Genomic DNA, 14,214 nt, shown 5'->3' with positions numbered 1-14,214 from the left:
ACCTGTAATGGGAAGTTTTTGTGCGTTTATTTGAAGAGTAAATTTTTAGCAAGGAGGTTGCTGGATCAGAGGATCTTGCATTTTTACATTTTGAAAAATGCTGCTCACATTTTCTTCCAATAAAGCTGTATTTTCCACCAGTGGGGTTTGAAAGCATCAATTTTCACATGTCTGACATCCCAGAAAATATATATAAAATGCTCAGTTGGTTAAAAAAAGATTTTTTTTTCTTTCTTTTAATGGAGGTGCTGGGGATTGAACCCAGAACCTCATGCATGGTAAGCATGCGCTCCACCACTGAGCTATTACACCTCCCCACAAGAACACCCTTTATGATTTGCGCTCCTGTAACCATGATTAAGGTTAATCCATAATGAGTGAGATTGAGCAACTTTTCATATGCTCATTAGCCATTCCTTTATCAATATCTGCTTTATTAAAAACTGAGTTGTCCTTTTCTTATTAATGTATGAGTACTTTGTCAACCAGGAAATTAATTAGCCCTGTGTCTGTCGTATGTGTGGCAAATATTTTCCTAGTTCACTCTTTGTCTTTTCTTTGTGTGTATGTGCGTGTTTCTCTATAGATGTTTTGTATTTTGTATGAAATCATATTTACTTTTTAAAAACTACGCTTTTTATTTTGAGGTAATTGCAGATTCACATGCAGTTGTAAGAAAAGATAGCGAATGATCTGGGGTACCCTTTACAGACTCCCCGCCCAGTGATAACATCTTACAAACGCCATAGGATGTCACACCCAGAGTGTTGACAGCCAAGATACAGAGCAGGTCCCTCCCCACCAGGAATGAAGATCCCTCCTGGTGCCCTTTTATAGCCACACCTCCTCCCTCCCCACCCCCACCTCCTCCTTCAACCCTGACAACCACTGTATCTTCTCTATTTCTGTAATTTTGTCATTTCAAGAATGTTTTATAGATAGAATCATACCATATGTAACATTTGGGGATTGACTTTTTCTCACCCAGTGTAATTCTTTGGCAGTTCATTCAAGTCGCATGTCACTTATTTTCCTCACATCAAGTCAAGGGTACATACTGTCAGCATGATGGATCTTGTTGATGTTAACCTTGAAGTTGACCTGCTTTCCCCACTGTAAGTGACTCTTTTTTAACCTCGTTTCCAAACTGTCCTCTTTGGAAGGAAGTCACCCTCCCGAGCCCACACCTAAGAACTGAGGAGCTTTGCTCCAGCTCCTGGAGGGGAGAGTTTCTACAGAAATTACTTGGCATTCTTCTACACAAGAGTTTTGTTTCTTCTTCGGTTATTTATTTATTCAGCTGTTTATTTATATCAGTATGGATTCATGGATATTTATTTCATACTTTGGGTTGTAATCTAATACTACTTTTTTTGTGTGTCATGTGTAGTTTTAAAAAAAAAAAAACTATCAAGCTTTTCCATTTTGATAATGGACTAAACATTCTGACCAGCCATGTGTGAATGATCCAGTTTCTCCACATCCTTGCCAGCATTTGCTGTTGTCACTTTTTTGTTTTTCTTAAATTTCAGCCATTCTGTTAGGGATGTAGGGATATCTTGTCATGGTTGGAACTTGCATTTCCCTCCTGCCTAATGTTCGCCATCTTTTCATGGGCTTATTTGGCATCTGTGTATTCTCTTGGGTGAATTTTTTTTTAATTTTAATTTTTTGATTTACAATGTTATATTAGTTTCTGGTGTACAGCATAGTGATTCAGTTATATATATATATATATATATCCATTTTGAGTTAATTTTTGTATAAGATGTTCTTAGAAACAATGATCAATACATAGATGTAAACTAAAAAAATGTGCAGTGTACTGTATGTATATACGTATTTACATGCAATATAATGTGTATGTGCAGTCAAACTGTAATAATTCTACCTAATAAAACTGAAAAAGAAAAAAAATGACAGTGAACAATGGGCTAGTCTTTTGGGGAAATAAAAGAAAACTAGGTCCTTATTGCTTTCTTACAAGAAAATAGCTTGCAGATAGGGCAAAAATTTAGATGTAAAAAATATAAGAGAATGTGGAATAGTTAATTTTTACTGTTGAAACAGAAAAGAACTTTCTGAGAAGGACACAAAGTATATAGAATATACAGAAAATGATGACAATTTTGACAGAGGTGCAAAAGCAATCCAGTGGAGGGAAGAGAGCCTTTTCAACAAATTATGTTGAAGTAATTGAACATCCACAGACCAAAAAAAAGGAATAACCAAAGTCTCACATCTTATATAAAAATTAACCCAAAATGGATCACAGACTTAAATTTAAATTATAAAACTATAAAACTTTCAGGTAAAAAACACAGGAGAAAATCTTCAGGGACAGAACAGAAGCTGGCAACTTTTTTCTTAAAGGGCCAGATAGTTATATTTATGTTGTCTTCTGTGTTAATTTGCTATTGTAAATAATGTGGCATTTATACACAGTCCTTATATATAAATCTTTTCACACTTACCTGTTTACCTCCAAAGGGTAAATTCCTAGAAATAGGACTTGGTGGGTGAGAGTATATGGTATTTTACTCTGTGGTACATATTGTCAAAATTTGTGTTTGTATTTCCATCAAGTATGTGCAAAAGAGCCTGTTTCACCACACCCTTATCAACATTGGATATTATCAGTCTTCTAATTTGTTAATAAGTGAAAAAAAAAGACATCTCACTGATGTTCTTACACTTTTTCTTCAGTTACTGTGACTATGTTTTCACATTTACATTATTGTAAATTTGTTACTTACAATTCTGCATTTGTGTCTTTTGCCCGTTTTTCTCTGTGATTTCTTTTTCACATTGATTTCTAAGAGCTCTTTACATAGTAGGAGTAGCGACATTTCATCATTTGTGTGCAATATTTTTTTTCTCCAGGTTTTCATTTGTCTTGTTTCTGATAATCATTTTTATTTTCTGGTTTAGAAGTTCCAAATTTTATTTGTTTCAGGTTGATAGAACTTTTTCTGTACAATAGGTTTCTAGTATGCATGACAAGCCTCTCATGATTACAAAAATATTCACCCGTGTTTTATTTTAGTATTTTTATAGCCTCTCTTTTACATTTTAACATTTGGCTCATTTAGAATTTATTTTGAGGTACAGAATGAATTAAGATTTTTCCTTTTCTTTTTTTTTTTTTTTTTAAATAAAGCTAGCCAGTTTCCCTGACATTATTTAGATATCTTTAACCCATGATTTTGAACCCCAATATAAATTTCCACGCATATATTTGGGTCTAAAAGTACTCATTTAAGAAACCTACCAGCTATCAAGGAACTGAGTATTTTGACTCTAGTAAATTATTTGCTTCTGGCCCTACACTGGAGAATTCTTTGAAAAACAAGGTATGCCTTATCTTTAACTAGAAAGTTTTTTACCTGATAGCAATTTGTCTATCAAAGATAACATTTTTATTATTCAAGTTAATAAATTGGTTGTATTTCTCCTGAGCATAAGGATAAAATTATTTAGAATTTAGAAATATGGCTCTAAGAGTGCTATTCATCTGTACTCTATCTTGTATATGTGTAACCATGGAAATAAAACAGGTTGCAGAGGGAGTTGCCAAACCTAAAGAGTTTAAAAAAAAAAAAAAAGGATTGTAAGATGACATTCCACCAAGTTTGCAGAATAAAAAAGGCACTTGGTTGGATTCCAGCTCCATGTTTCATGAGTGTGTGGTCCTGGACAAGGCTCTTCCCCTCTCTGGACCTCAGCTCTCTCATCTGTAAAATGGGTTAATAATGATAAAATCTGCCTCACATTGTCAGGAGGACTAAATGAAATAAAGCAAGAATTCACTGTGCCCGGGGTTCGCCATGGATATCCAGGTGTCCTTAGATCTGTGGTCTTAATTTAACCTCCTCATCTCACACTGACACCTGCAGCTCCTGTTTTGTTATGTAACAGGCCAGCTCCTGACTGCACAGCACACTTGGCTGAGTCCTTGACCTTTGACTTTATTCCTTCCCACTCCTACCCTATGACTCCTGGGGTCCTGCCCCAATTACAGGCCAGTGTCACTTGAATTCCATTCTTGCCCCAGCCCAGAAATTCCTGGCTCACCCGTGGGCGAGACCTTGTAGTTCCAAACAGAGGTCACCATGTCCTTTGAACCCTCTACATTGGGCTGCTGCCGAGTCCCACTCGGTCTTGCCTCCTTTCCCTTCCAATGGAGGATAACGAGGATGCTTAATTCTCACCCAGGCACTTGCATTCCCAAAGAGGGTGACTGGGGATGCAAAGAACTGCTCTTACTGTCAGAATTTCTGGCCCGGTGGCAAAGAAGCACAAGAGGTCTGTTGGCCCAGGGTCAGGTCATGATGGCGGCCCCCATAAACCCCAGGGCAATCAGTTCATCTGAAGGTGGATTTTGCCCTCACATTCTGCCTTTATAATAGTTATTTATGTGCCTGACACATCTTCCTGATTTGACTGTAAAGTTCACGAGAGATGATCTCTTAGCCGTCTATCCTGGATGGATAGGCGTGCCACGGGATGACTAAAATGTTGCCATGCCCCCTCCCGTGAGCAATTGCCCGTGGTCCTGAAACACCAAGGGAATGTTTGCTTGCTCAGACTTCAGGATTCTGAAAAGCAAATAGTAGCTGTGGAAGAAAAGAGTGCTTTTTTTTTTTTTTTTTTTTTTTTTTTGCAAGGGGCAGAACCCCAGCTCCATCCGGCTTAAGAAAGAAGAGGACCTAGAAAGATCAGGCATGGTCCAAGAGTAACTGGATGGGTGGGGGGGTTCTAATACAGGTGTCATCAATCTCATCCTCCCTCTTGGCTCTGTTTTCCTCTGTGCGGCTCCGTTCTCTTTGGGTTCACCCCTCGTGGTGGCGAAGATGATCACTGGTGGCTCTCGGTCTGTATCTCCCCCTCAGCAACCCCAGGGAAGGAGCACTTCTTGTTCCCAAAATCTCCAGACAAATTCCCAGGATTGTATGTTAATGGCTTGACTTGAATGATATGCTCACCCCTGCACCAGTCAGGATGGTCTGGGAGATGGAATGTGTCACCGGCTGGCCCTAGGTCGATGCCCAGCCTTTGAAGGGATGGGGAGGATAAGGCTGGGGGCTGAATGATGTGGGGGGTTGTCAAATTGTATGAGCAGGAAGACCTGTGCTTCCCCCAAGGAAACGCAAGATGCTATTACCCAAGGAGGGAGGAATTAGATCTTGAGCAGACACTGATGCCAGATATCCATTATGGAGACAGAGCAGGGGAGAGCGAGAGAGAGCGAGAGAGCGAGAGAGAGAGAGGGAGAGAGGGAGAGAGAGGGAGAGAGACTGTTAGGGAAGCCAAACACTGACACAGAGAAAAATGAAGGCTGTTATAATTTTAAGAAAAGAAGTGCGTTAAAAACAAAAGGCAACCAAGAAAGAGTCATTACACCCATTATTCATGATAACCAAAAGGTGAAGCAATCCAAATGTCCATCAGCAGATGAATGGATAAAATGTGGTCTAGCCACGCAACGGAATATCACATAATCTTTAAAAGGAGGGACATTCTGGCACCTGCTACAACATGAACCTTGAGGACATTATGCTAAGTGAAATAAGCCGGACACAAAAGGACAAATGTATGATTCCACTTACACGAGGCGCCTGGAATAGTCAAATCCATAGAGACGGCAAGTAGAATGGTGGTTGCCAGGGCTGGCGGCGGGGAGGGGGAAATAGGGAGTTAGTGTTTAATGGGGACAGAATTTCAGTTTAAGAAAACGAAAAAATTATGGAGATGGCTGATAGTGATGATTGCACAACAATGTGAGTGTGCTTCATATCGTGGAACTGTATGCTTAAAATTGGTTAAAATGTTAAATTTTATGTTAAGTGTATTTTACCTTAATTTGAAACTTAAATTTAAAAAGAACCAATTGTAGTTGGGAAGGCATGTCCCTTTTTTCCTAAAAGAAGAAAACCTTTTACTCCATGCCTTCTTGACCAGGCACTCATTCTAGACTCTGCCTAGTGCAAAGCTCCACAAATAGAAGAGATCATGAAGAATTCGCTGAATGCATCTGTAAAGCAACTTGAGATGTTCTGGCCCCACTGCCGGCAATAATTTCTGAGCAAACATTAAGGTCATCGTCCCCCTGAATACTTGGGTGTATGCGGGCACCTTAGCCTCGTCTCACAGGGGATTCATCAGCACCCTCTGAGTGTTGGACAGAGAACCCAAATCCCCTCATGTTTGTAACCAGTTTCACCCCACCTCACCCCCACCCCAGAGCACATCTGGCAATATCTGGAGACACTACTCCAGGTGGGTGTGAGGCCAGAGATACCACTGGTCATCCTACAAGGCACAGGACACTGCCCACAACAAAGAATGATCCAGTCTTACCAGATAAATAAGTTGTGATATATATATATATATGTGTATATACACATATATACACAATGGAATACTACTCAGCCATTAAAAAGAATAAATGCCATCTTCAGCAACATGGGTGGACCTGGAGATCATCATTCTAAGCGAAGTAAGCCAGACAGAGAAAAAAAAATACCATATGATATCACTTATATGTGGAATCTTTAAAAATGCCACAATTCAACTTATTTACAAAACAGACCAGACTTACAGATATAGAAAACAAAGTTATGGTTACCAGAGAGGGGAAATGAAGGGGTAGAGGGATAAATTGGGAGTCTGGGATTTGCAGGTACTAACTACTATATATAAAATAAATTAACAACAAGGTCCTACTGTATAGCACAGGGAACTATATTCCATAGCTTGTAATAACCTATAATAAAAAAAAATATGAAAATGAATATATATGTATAACTGAAACACTGCTATACACCAGAAATTAACACAGCATTGTAAACCAGCTATATTTCAATAAAAAAATAAAAAAAGAATGATCAGTCCTAAGTGTCAGTAGTGCTGGGGGTGAGCCAGTCGGGGAACCCTCTTCCACCTCCAAGGGCTCTCCCCCGACACAGAAGCGTGTGCACACACGTACACACACGCGTCCATCCTTGCCTTCACCTGTGCCCTCCTAAGCACCTTCCTGGTCTTTGTTAATTTTCAGCGACTTCCAAGAAGTCTGCAGCATAAAAATACACTTCTAAAATTAACTTCTTGCTCAATATCCTTTAAAGCAATACATTTGCCTTGAATTTAGTTCTGTGCCTGGGATTTTACATAACAGGGCAGAGGCACACAGAGGGAGGAAGGATGCAGCTACAGCACCAACAAGGACCAATTCACTCTCCTCCCTTCTGGGTTCCAGTGAAGCGTCCTGAGCTGTAAATCAGCCAGTCAGGTCTGACACACAAGACAGACTTTCTGGAGGTGGGAGAGGGGGCTGGAGGTAAGGAAGGGAACGTATGTTGTTGGAAAGACTATGTTTAATATGATTATCCAGTTTTATTTTGAGAAATGAAGAAATATTACCATTTTTCTGTTTCTTGAAAGTGGTACCCCTTAAAGAAGTTTGCAAACTTGACACTTTTATTAGGGTCAGAAGTTAAATTTTCTGTTTGACTGACAGAAATTCTTTTCTACAATAAAGTCAGAAAAACAAAAACAAAAGCAAGGAAATGTCATTGTTTTATTTATTTTACTCCTGTTGGAAGATGTTTTACACCCAATTAGCTTCTGTGTAGATGAGTTAAGCTTAGCAATTTTTAAACTCACCAAATAATTCAAGTAGCTCTTTTCTCTCTTTCAGTTCAAAAACAAGTCTGAATATTTTTCTCTAAGTTCATCGTAGAATTCTAGCCACCCCCCGCCCCCGCCACTTTTAAAGTCTTAAGGCTTAATATTTAATTTTTGGCTGTTTATCAGCTTCACCTTGTCCCTTGGGTCACCATCCAACATTTTCTCCTATTATTCAGGTAAAATAAGCTTTTGAGAAAAGTCTATTTTTCTAATTAGGCTAGATTTTCTGAATAAATTAGAAATTCTGGAGAAGGAGGAGAAGACAGTAAAATTAACTTGGAAAAGATGCTTAAGACCAAGTTCTGTTCCTCTCACTCTGCCCCGGGCAGTTTTCTCTCAGCTGGAAGTTCATTTTCACAAGTGAAATCAAATCAAGTGAATTTGACTCCTAAGGGAATGAAAAGACAAGCCTCAGACTTGGGGGGAAATGCTGCTGAACATGTCATTGATAAAGGATTTGTCTCCGGAGTATATACAGTGTTCTCCAAACTCAATAATAAGAAGACAAAGACCCAACTTTTTTTTAAAATGGCTTAAAGATTTGACCAGACATTTCAGCAAAAAAGATAGGCTGATGGCGCATAAGCTCGTGAAAAGATGTTCAACAAAATTGGTCATAGTTAATGCAAATTAAAGCCACAATAAGTAGCACTGTGTACCTGTCAGCAACTACAAGTCTCACACCCACCCTGCATATGGGAATCTACAACCACCTTGGAAAACAGTTTGGCAGTTTCTTGAATGTTAAACGCACACCTAGCATTCTACTCTTAGGTATTCACTCAAGAAATGAAAGTATATGTCACTACCAACACTTGTAGAGAAAAAGTTCACGGCAGCTTTATTGGTAACACCCAGAAAGCTGGGAAACTGTCCACCCACAAGTAAATGGATAACAATGGAACACTACAGAGCAACCAGAAGAAACGAATTTCATATATACAACAAGATAGATGAATCAAAAGTAAGTACACGGAGTCAAAGAAGCCAGATAGAAAAGAACATGTGCTCTGTTTGATTCCATTTCTTTTTTTTCTCTTTTTAATTTTTTAAAGGTGACACTCCATTTACAGATATTACAAAATTTTGACTACATTGCCTGTGTTGTACAAAACATCCCCGTCACTTACCTTACAACCAATAGTTTTTACCTCCCACCCCACCCCCGCCCCTGTATTGTCTCTTCCTCTCACCCCACTGGTAACCACTAGTTTGTTCTCTATATACTTGATTCCATTTCTAGACAATTCTAGAAATTTCTAACTAGTTTATAGTGGCAGAAAATGGATTAGTGATTGCCTGAGAACAGAACGGGGTCACAAGGAAACTTTGGGAGATGGTCTGTGTGTTCGCTGTCTTGATGGCGGTGCTGGTTTCATGGGTGGATACAGAAAAATTATTTCTAAAACCCAAATAAGTCTCTCAAAAGATATTTCTGGTTTCTTTTTGTAGCTGGTTGACCTCTGGTAGAGATATTTTGCCTGTAAAGCATGCACTCTAGGTTTAGCAAACCAATTTTGACCCTGATTACCTATGCCCTTTAGTGAGTCACTAAGGCTTTGAACAGCGGTCTCCTTATCTGCAAAGTGGAACCAACACCTACCTCATAGGGCTGTCATGAGGAGCCAGCACGGTGATACCTGTTAAGTGCTCAGGACAACGCCCGGGGAAGGCTTGCTGACCGTTAACCTGTATTGTTATTATGGTTCAGTCGCGAGTTACTGGAATGATAAGTGGGCAAAGGTGAAAGCTTCCAATTTTTAAAGGCAATCTCTCAATGTGCAAGTTTTTATATTTTATGGAGATAAAATGTTACAAGTGACAACACAGAGATTGAATTCAGTGTTCTTTTACTAGGTACCATTGGTTCACCTACAACTTGCCTCCTGGTTATGTCCACAAGGTAACTTCCTAAAATAGACTGGGTTTATTTTTAACTTTTTATTGGAGTAGTGTGTACACATGGAAAACTACACACATGGTTAATGGCTGGATGAATTTTCACAAAGTGAACTCACCCTGTAGCCAGCATCCAGATCAAGAAACAGAGAGTGATGGTGCCCCGGAAGTTTCCATGTGCCACCTCCCAAAGCTCACAGCACAGGCAGCGTCACTTACTTGTGCAATTTCTACTCTACCACACGTACCCTCTTGTGTCTGGCTTCGTTCCCTTTGTTTGTGAGATTCACCAGTTGCTAACGAGACCACATGGTTTACATTTTCATGATGCTTTGTTTCTTTCTCCATTTAAAAACATTAGCACGTCTTTGTTGAGATTTGAAGGATGAGTAAGATTTTGTCAGGATCAGGGAGCAGCTTGGGTAAAAGAAACAGACGGTCCAAAGGCTCGACGGTGAGTAGAAACTATAAGATGTTCAGGATACTGAAAGTAGCGTTCATTCTGGGGTAGATATTTCCTGTTTAGTTCAACTGTGTTCATAATTGTGACCATTCAGCTGTCCCCAGATTTTTCCTACCAATAAACAGGGATGAAGTCAATGTCCCTGTCCATATACTCTTACCAATCAGAGTTTTTGTTTCTATAGGATCGATTTTCAAGCACAAGGCTCACTGGGGCTAGAATTAGGTAAATTTAAGGATTTAATAAATATTGCAAAACTGTTACAAAATTTTGTAGCAATTCACACTTCCCCCAGCAATGCATGGATTTGCCCATTTCACCATCTTAGTCAGTAATTGGATGTTAATCACTTTAAAAATTTTTCTATTCTGTTGCTTTTCCTTTGAATTTTTTTCTGGCTCTTATCTTTTCATGTTTGTTGACCATTTGGATTTCCTCTTCTGTAGAGTTGTTTAATTTTAATAGTTATTAATATTCGAATAATAGAGAAAATGATAAAAGCAAAAAAACCAAGAACATTCTGAATACTCATATGAAATATGCTTGTGTGCCAAGCTTTTCAGTAAATGGTAGAGATTATTACTACCATTTTAATGGTTCAAACCACTCAGATGGTGAGCAGATGAATCCTTAGTGATGAGACTCTGTGGACGGCTTCTCCAGGCCAATGACTTTCTGGCTGTAACGTGTTCTGAGATAGCCAGTGTGTCTGATGTCTGTTTACCACTGACTCCAAAGACATCAGCATTTGAACTTGACCCTGCAGGGGAGAAACCTGGGTCCCGGTGGCTTCTACAAGGGAGGAAGGTGCTCAGGTTGAAACTAAGCTCACGATCTGAGGAGTGAGAAAGGTGAAAACTAGACTCATTTCTCACAACCAACTTGCCCTGAATTCCAAGTGAGCAATCATACGCTGAAAACAACTGCAGAGCTTTATAGATAGAAATAAAGCCACGGTTTCAGAAGCGAGTGGGAGGTTCTGCTTTAAGTTTCTGTGATTGTCCACAGAGCACAGATCTCAGCATCAGCCTAAATTATCAAGCATCTCCATTACTACAAAGAGGGGCCTGTTTCAAGAAGAAATTATTCAACTGAAAGCCCAGTATTTTTGGAATATTGGGAGGGAACTTATCAGCTAGAAAATGCAACTCCCAGTGCCTGAAAGAGATGGACGTGTATTGTTTTTTTCAGAGTCTCCCGAACTTTCTTGGTTCACGGTGTTCTTGGCCAAAAGGAATACCTAATAGTTCTATTTATTAGTCAGCCCAAAAAACTTAGCAAGTATTTATGTCCTAACTATTTAGTAGCCACTTAAAAAATACACATATATTGAAAGGAAACATTTTATTTTTATTTTATTTAATTCTTCTATAACTATAATTAAATAACTCAATTTAATTGAGTTCTTAAATAACTTTTGCTCTTAAATAATACAGTTACTTACCATGGGACATGTATGCCTCTGGAGCACCACACAGTTTCTCAGATATTGGAATCAGATTAGACACTGCCACCCTCACTTCCTCTTCGACACTGATTTTCACGCGGTTCTCGTTTTTTGTTTTCTTTTTATTATGGCAACCCCCATAAAACCAGCTTTGCAAAGATATGATGTAACTGAAAGAAATGTAGGGCCATTTAATAGAAAACTGTGAACTACCTGGAGCTAGTAATTCACACAGTGTCTGACATATTGAGGATCATTCTAGTTCCCTTAAAAATGTAAAATATCCCACAGCCACTTTATGAGTTCCTTGTGGCTCACTGGGGGTGCTCTCTGGGACGTGCAGGTTTTTTAACAAGAAATCTGGAGTAGTTGGTCTTGCAGCTAGTCTGGTGACTTAGTGATGTCATCACGGATCCACACTTCTGGCAGGTTGTACCTCATGGTCTCAAGATAGCTGCTGTGGTGCCGGCATCACATTTTTTTTCCCACAGCAGTGCAGCCATCAATATAAGAAAGGAGGGGAAAGCCAGGATACAATGCAACTTGCTTTTATACTCTGTCTGGACCTGTTAGGACCTGGTGGTAGAGGGCAGGCGGGTGCCTACAGATGCAGAGATATTTTAAAATACCTTTTTTTTTCCTACTGGGAGCACCATTTCCCAGAGGCCAGGGGAAGCCATGCAACTGCATTCTAGCCAATCAAATACGGATGGAAGTGTATTTGCCATTTCTAGGCCTAGCCCACAACCCCACCCCTGCACAATCCTCCACATTCTCTTTCCCCATTTGCTGGTTAGTGGGGAGGATCTGAGGACGTAGATGGTGGAGCTCCAAGACGGAAGTAGCCTGGAGTCACCATGTGGTGAAGAGCTTGCTATGGACTATTCTGTGAAAAATGGATCAGTTTCTCCTATGTTAAGCCATTGAACTGTTGGAGTTAATTTGTTACATGGGTTAGCCCTCATTGGCTAATGCAGACCATAAGAGCTGCTATTTATGGGCACCTGCTCTGAATTGGGCACTGTCCTAAGAGCATCATCGCATTTAATCCACACCACAACCCTGTGGGGATGGGTCCCACCATTAGTCAACTTTTATAGACAAGGGAACTGAAGCTGAGAGAGAAGCTAGCATGCAAAGATGGAGGGACCTGACCCTCAACCTGGACCTAAGTCCAAACTGTGCCTTGCCGGTTGCCAGTTTTAAAGAAATGGGTGAAAATTGGGTGAGGCAAGAAGATCAGAAAAGGAGTTGTAGTAGAAATACCAGCTGGGAGTTCCTGCCTGTGAAATGGGGGAAATAATAAATTATTGCAAATATGAATCACTGAGGGAGTGCGTGTGAGGTGTCCAGTGCAGCGTCTACACTTGGCAGGTGTATAATGAATGTTTGATTTTTTTTTTTTTCAAGAGACTAAGCAAGAACCAATGAAGGCCTGGGTGAAAATAGGAGAGAAATATTCTGGAAGCAGCACTTGGCAGGATTTGGGCAAAGAATGAGGGAGACGGGAAGTTGAGGGTTGGACAACTATCTTATGTTGCCATTTGCAGGGACACAGGAGGAAGGGTGTAAGAAACATCTCGTACAATGTGCTGTGGGTGCAGAGGAGGGAGAGAATAGGTCTCAAGATAACCAGCAAGAACATAGCCCTGAAACCTTCCAAGATGTGCAGATGCTCAATAAAAGTGCTGAGTTCTCCAGGCATCTCGCTGAAAAGAGCCATTGGCCAACTGTCAAACCCTTGTCCAGATGCATCAGCTTCTGTCCTCAAACAGATACTCTTAATCTGGACGACCTTCGGCAGGTTCTTCAACTTCTCTGTGCCTCGTTTTTTATCATCTGAAGATGTAGATACGAAGTCACAGGGCTTAGATGGTGGTTGTGAATATATGCAGAGTTGCTCAGCACAGCGTTAGATCTGTAGTGCATTGTCAATATATAGTGGAAATTTTCCTTAAAAGTCTCTTATCCTGACATTTCTCTGTCTATACGTATAAACACTCAGATAATAGCTATGATCACTGACCGCATCTTGTCTGTCTTTTTCACTGCTACATATCCTGCTAGCACAGGTTCACAGTAGGTATTTAAATATTTGTTGAGTGAATGAACAAGGAAAGCTACCTCTCTCCCTTCCTCCCTTCCTTCCTTCCGTCCACCTGGCCATTTTTCCAACTCTCTTCTTCCATCATCCATCCATCCACCCATCCATCCATCATCTTAGAAAGGCAGCAGAATGTAGTGGCTTAACCCACAATTTTTTCAATTGTGGTAAAACATGCACAACACAAACTTTACCATTTTGACCATTTTTAAGTATATAGTTCAGTGGAATTAAGTACATTCATATTGTTGTGCGACCATCACCACCATCCATCTCCAGAACTTTCTCGTCTTCCTCAACTGAGACTCTTTACCCATTAAGCAATAACTCCCCATTCTCTCCTCCTCCCGGGCCCTGGCAGCCGCCATGCTATTTTCTGTCTCTGTGAATTTGATTATTCTGGGTACTTCCTATACGTGGAATCATACAGTATTTGTCCTTTTGTGAACTGGCCCACAAGTTTTGCAACCACAAAAGCTGTGTGATCCTGGGAAACTTAACTTTCCCAACTCTCCACTTCCTCATCTGTAAAACAGCTGGGATAATAGTACCTACCTCATAGGGTTGTTGTGAGGTTTAAGTGAGATAATACGTATAAGGTCCTTAGCCCAG

At 40.0% G+C, this 14,214-nt stretch overlaps 1 protein-coding gene and 1 non-coding gene across 3 annotated transcripts in view; one reads left to right on the top strand and one right to left on the bottom strand.

Moving 5' to 3' along the window:
- AQP8 (aquaporin 8) overlaps positions 1-14,214 on the top strand; it is a 41,736-nt gene that overhangs the window by 3,333 nt on the left and 24,189 nt on the right. The window lies entirely within an intron of this gene.
- Positions 241-315, bottom strand: TRNAG-ACC. Its single transcript has one exon. It is a non-coding gene; the product is annotated as a tRNA-Gly (tRNA).

Source organism: Camelus ferus, chromosome 18 (assembly GCF_009834535.1).
Source record: "Camelus ferus isolate YT-003-E chromosome 18, BCGSAC_Cfer_1.0, whole genome shotgun sequence".
Classification (NCBI taxonomy): domain Eukaryota; kingdom Metazoa; phylum Chordata; class Mammalia; order Artiodactyla; family Camelidae; genus Camelus; species Camelus ferus.
Note: the sequence above shows the minus strand (reverse complement) of the source record. Positions and strands in the feature narration are given on the sequence as shown.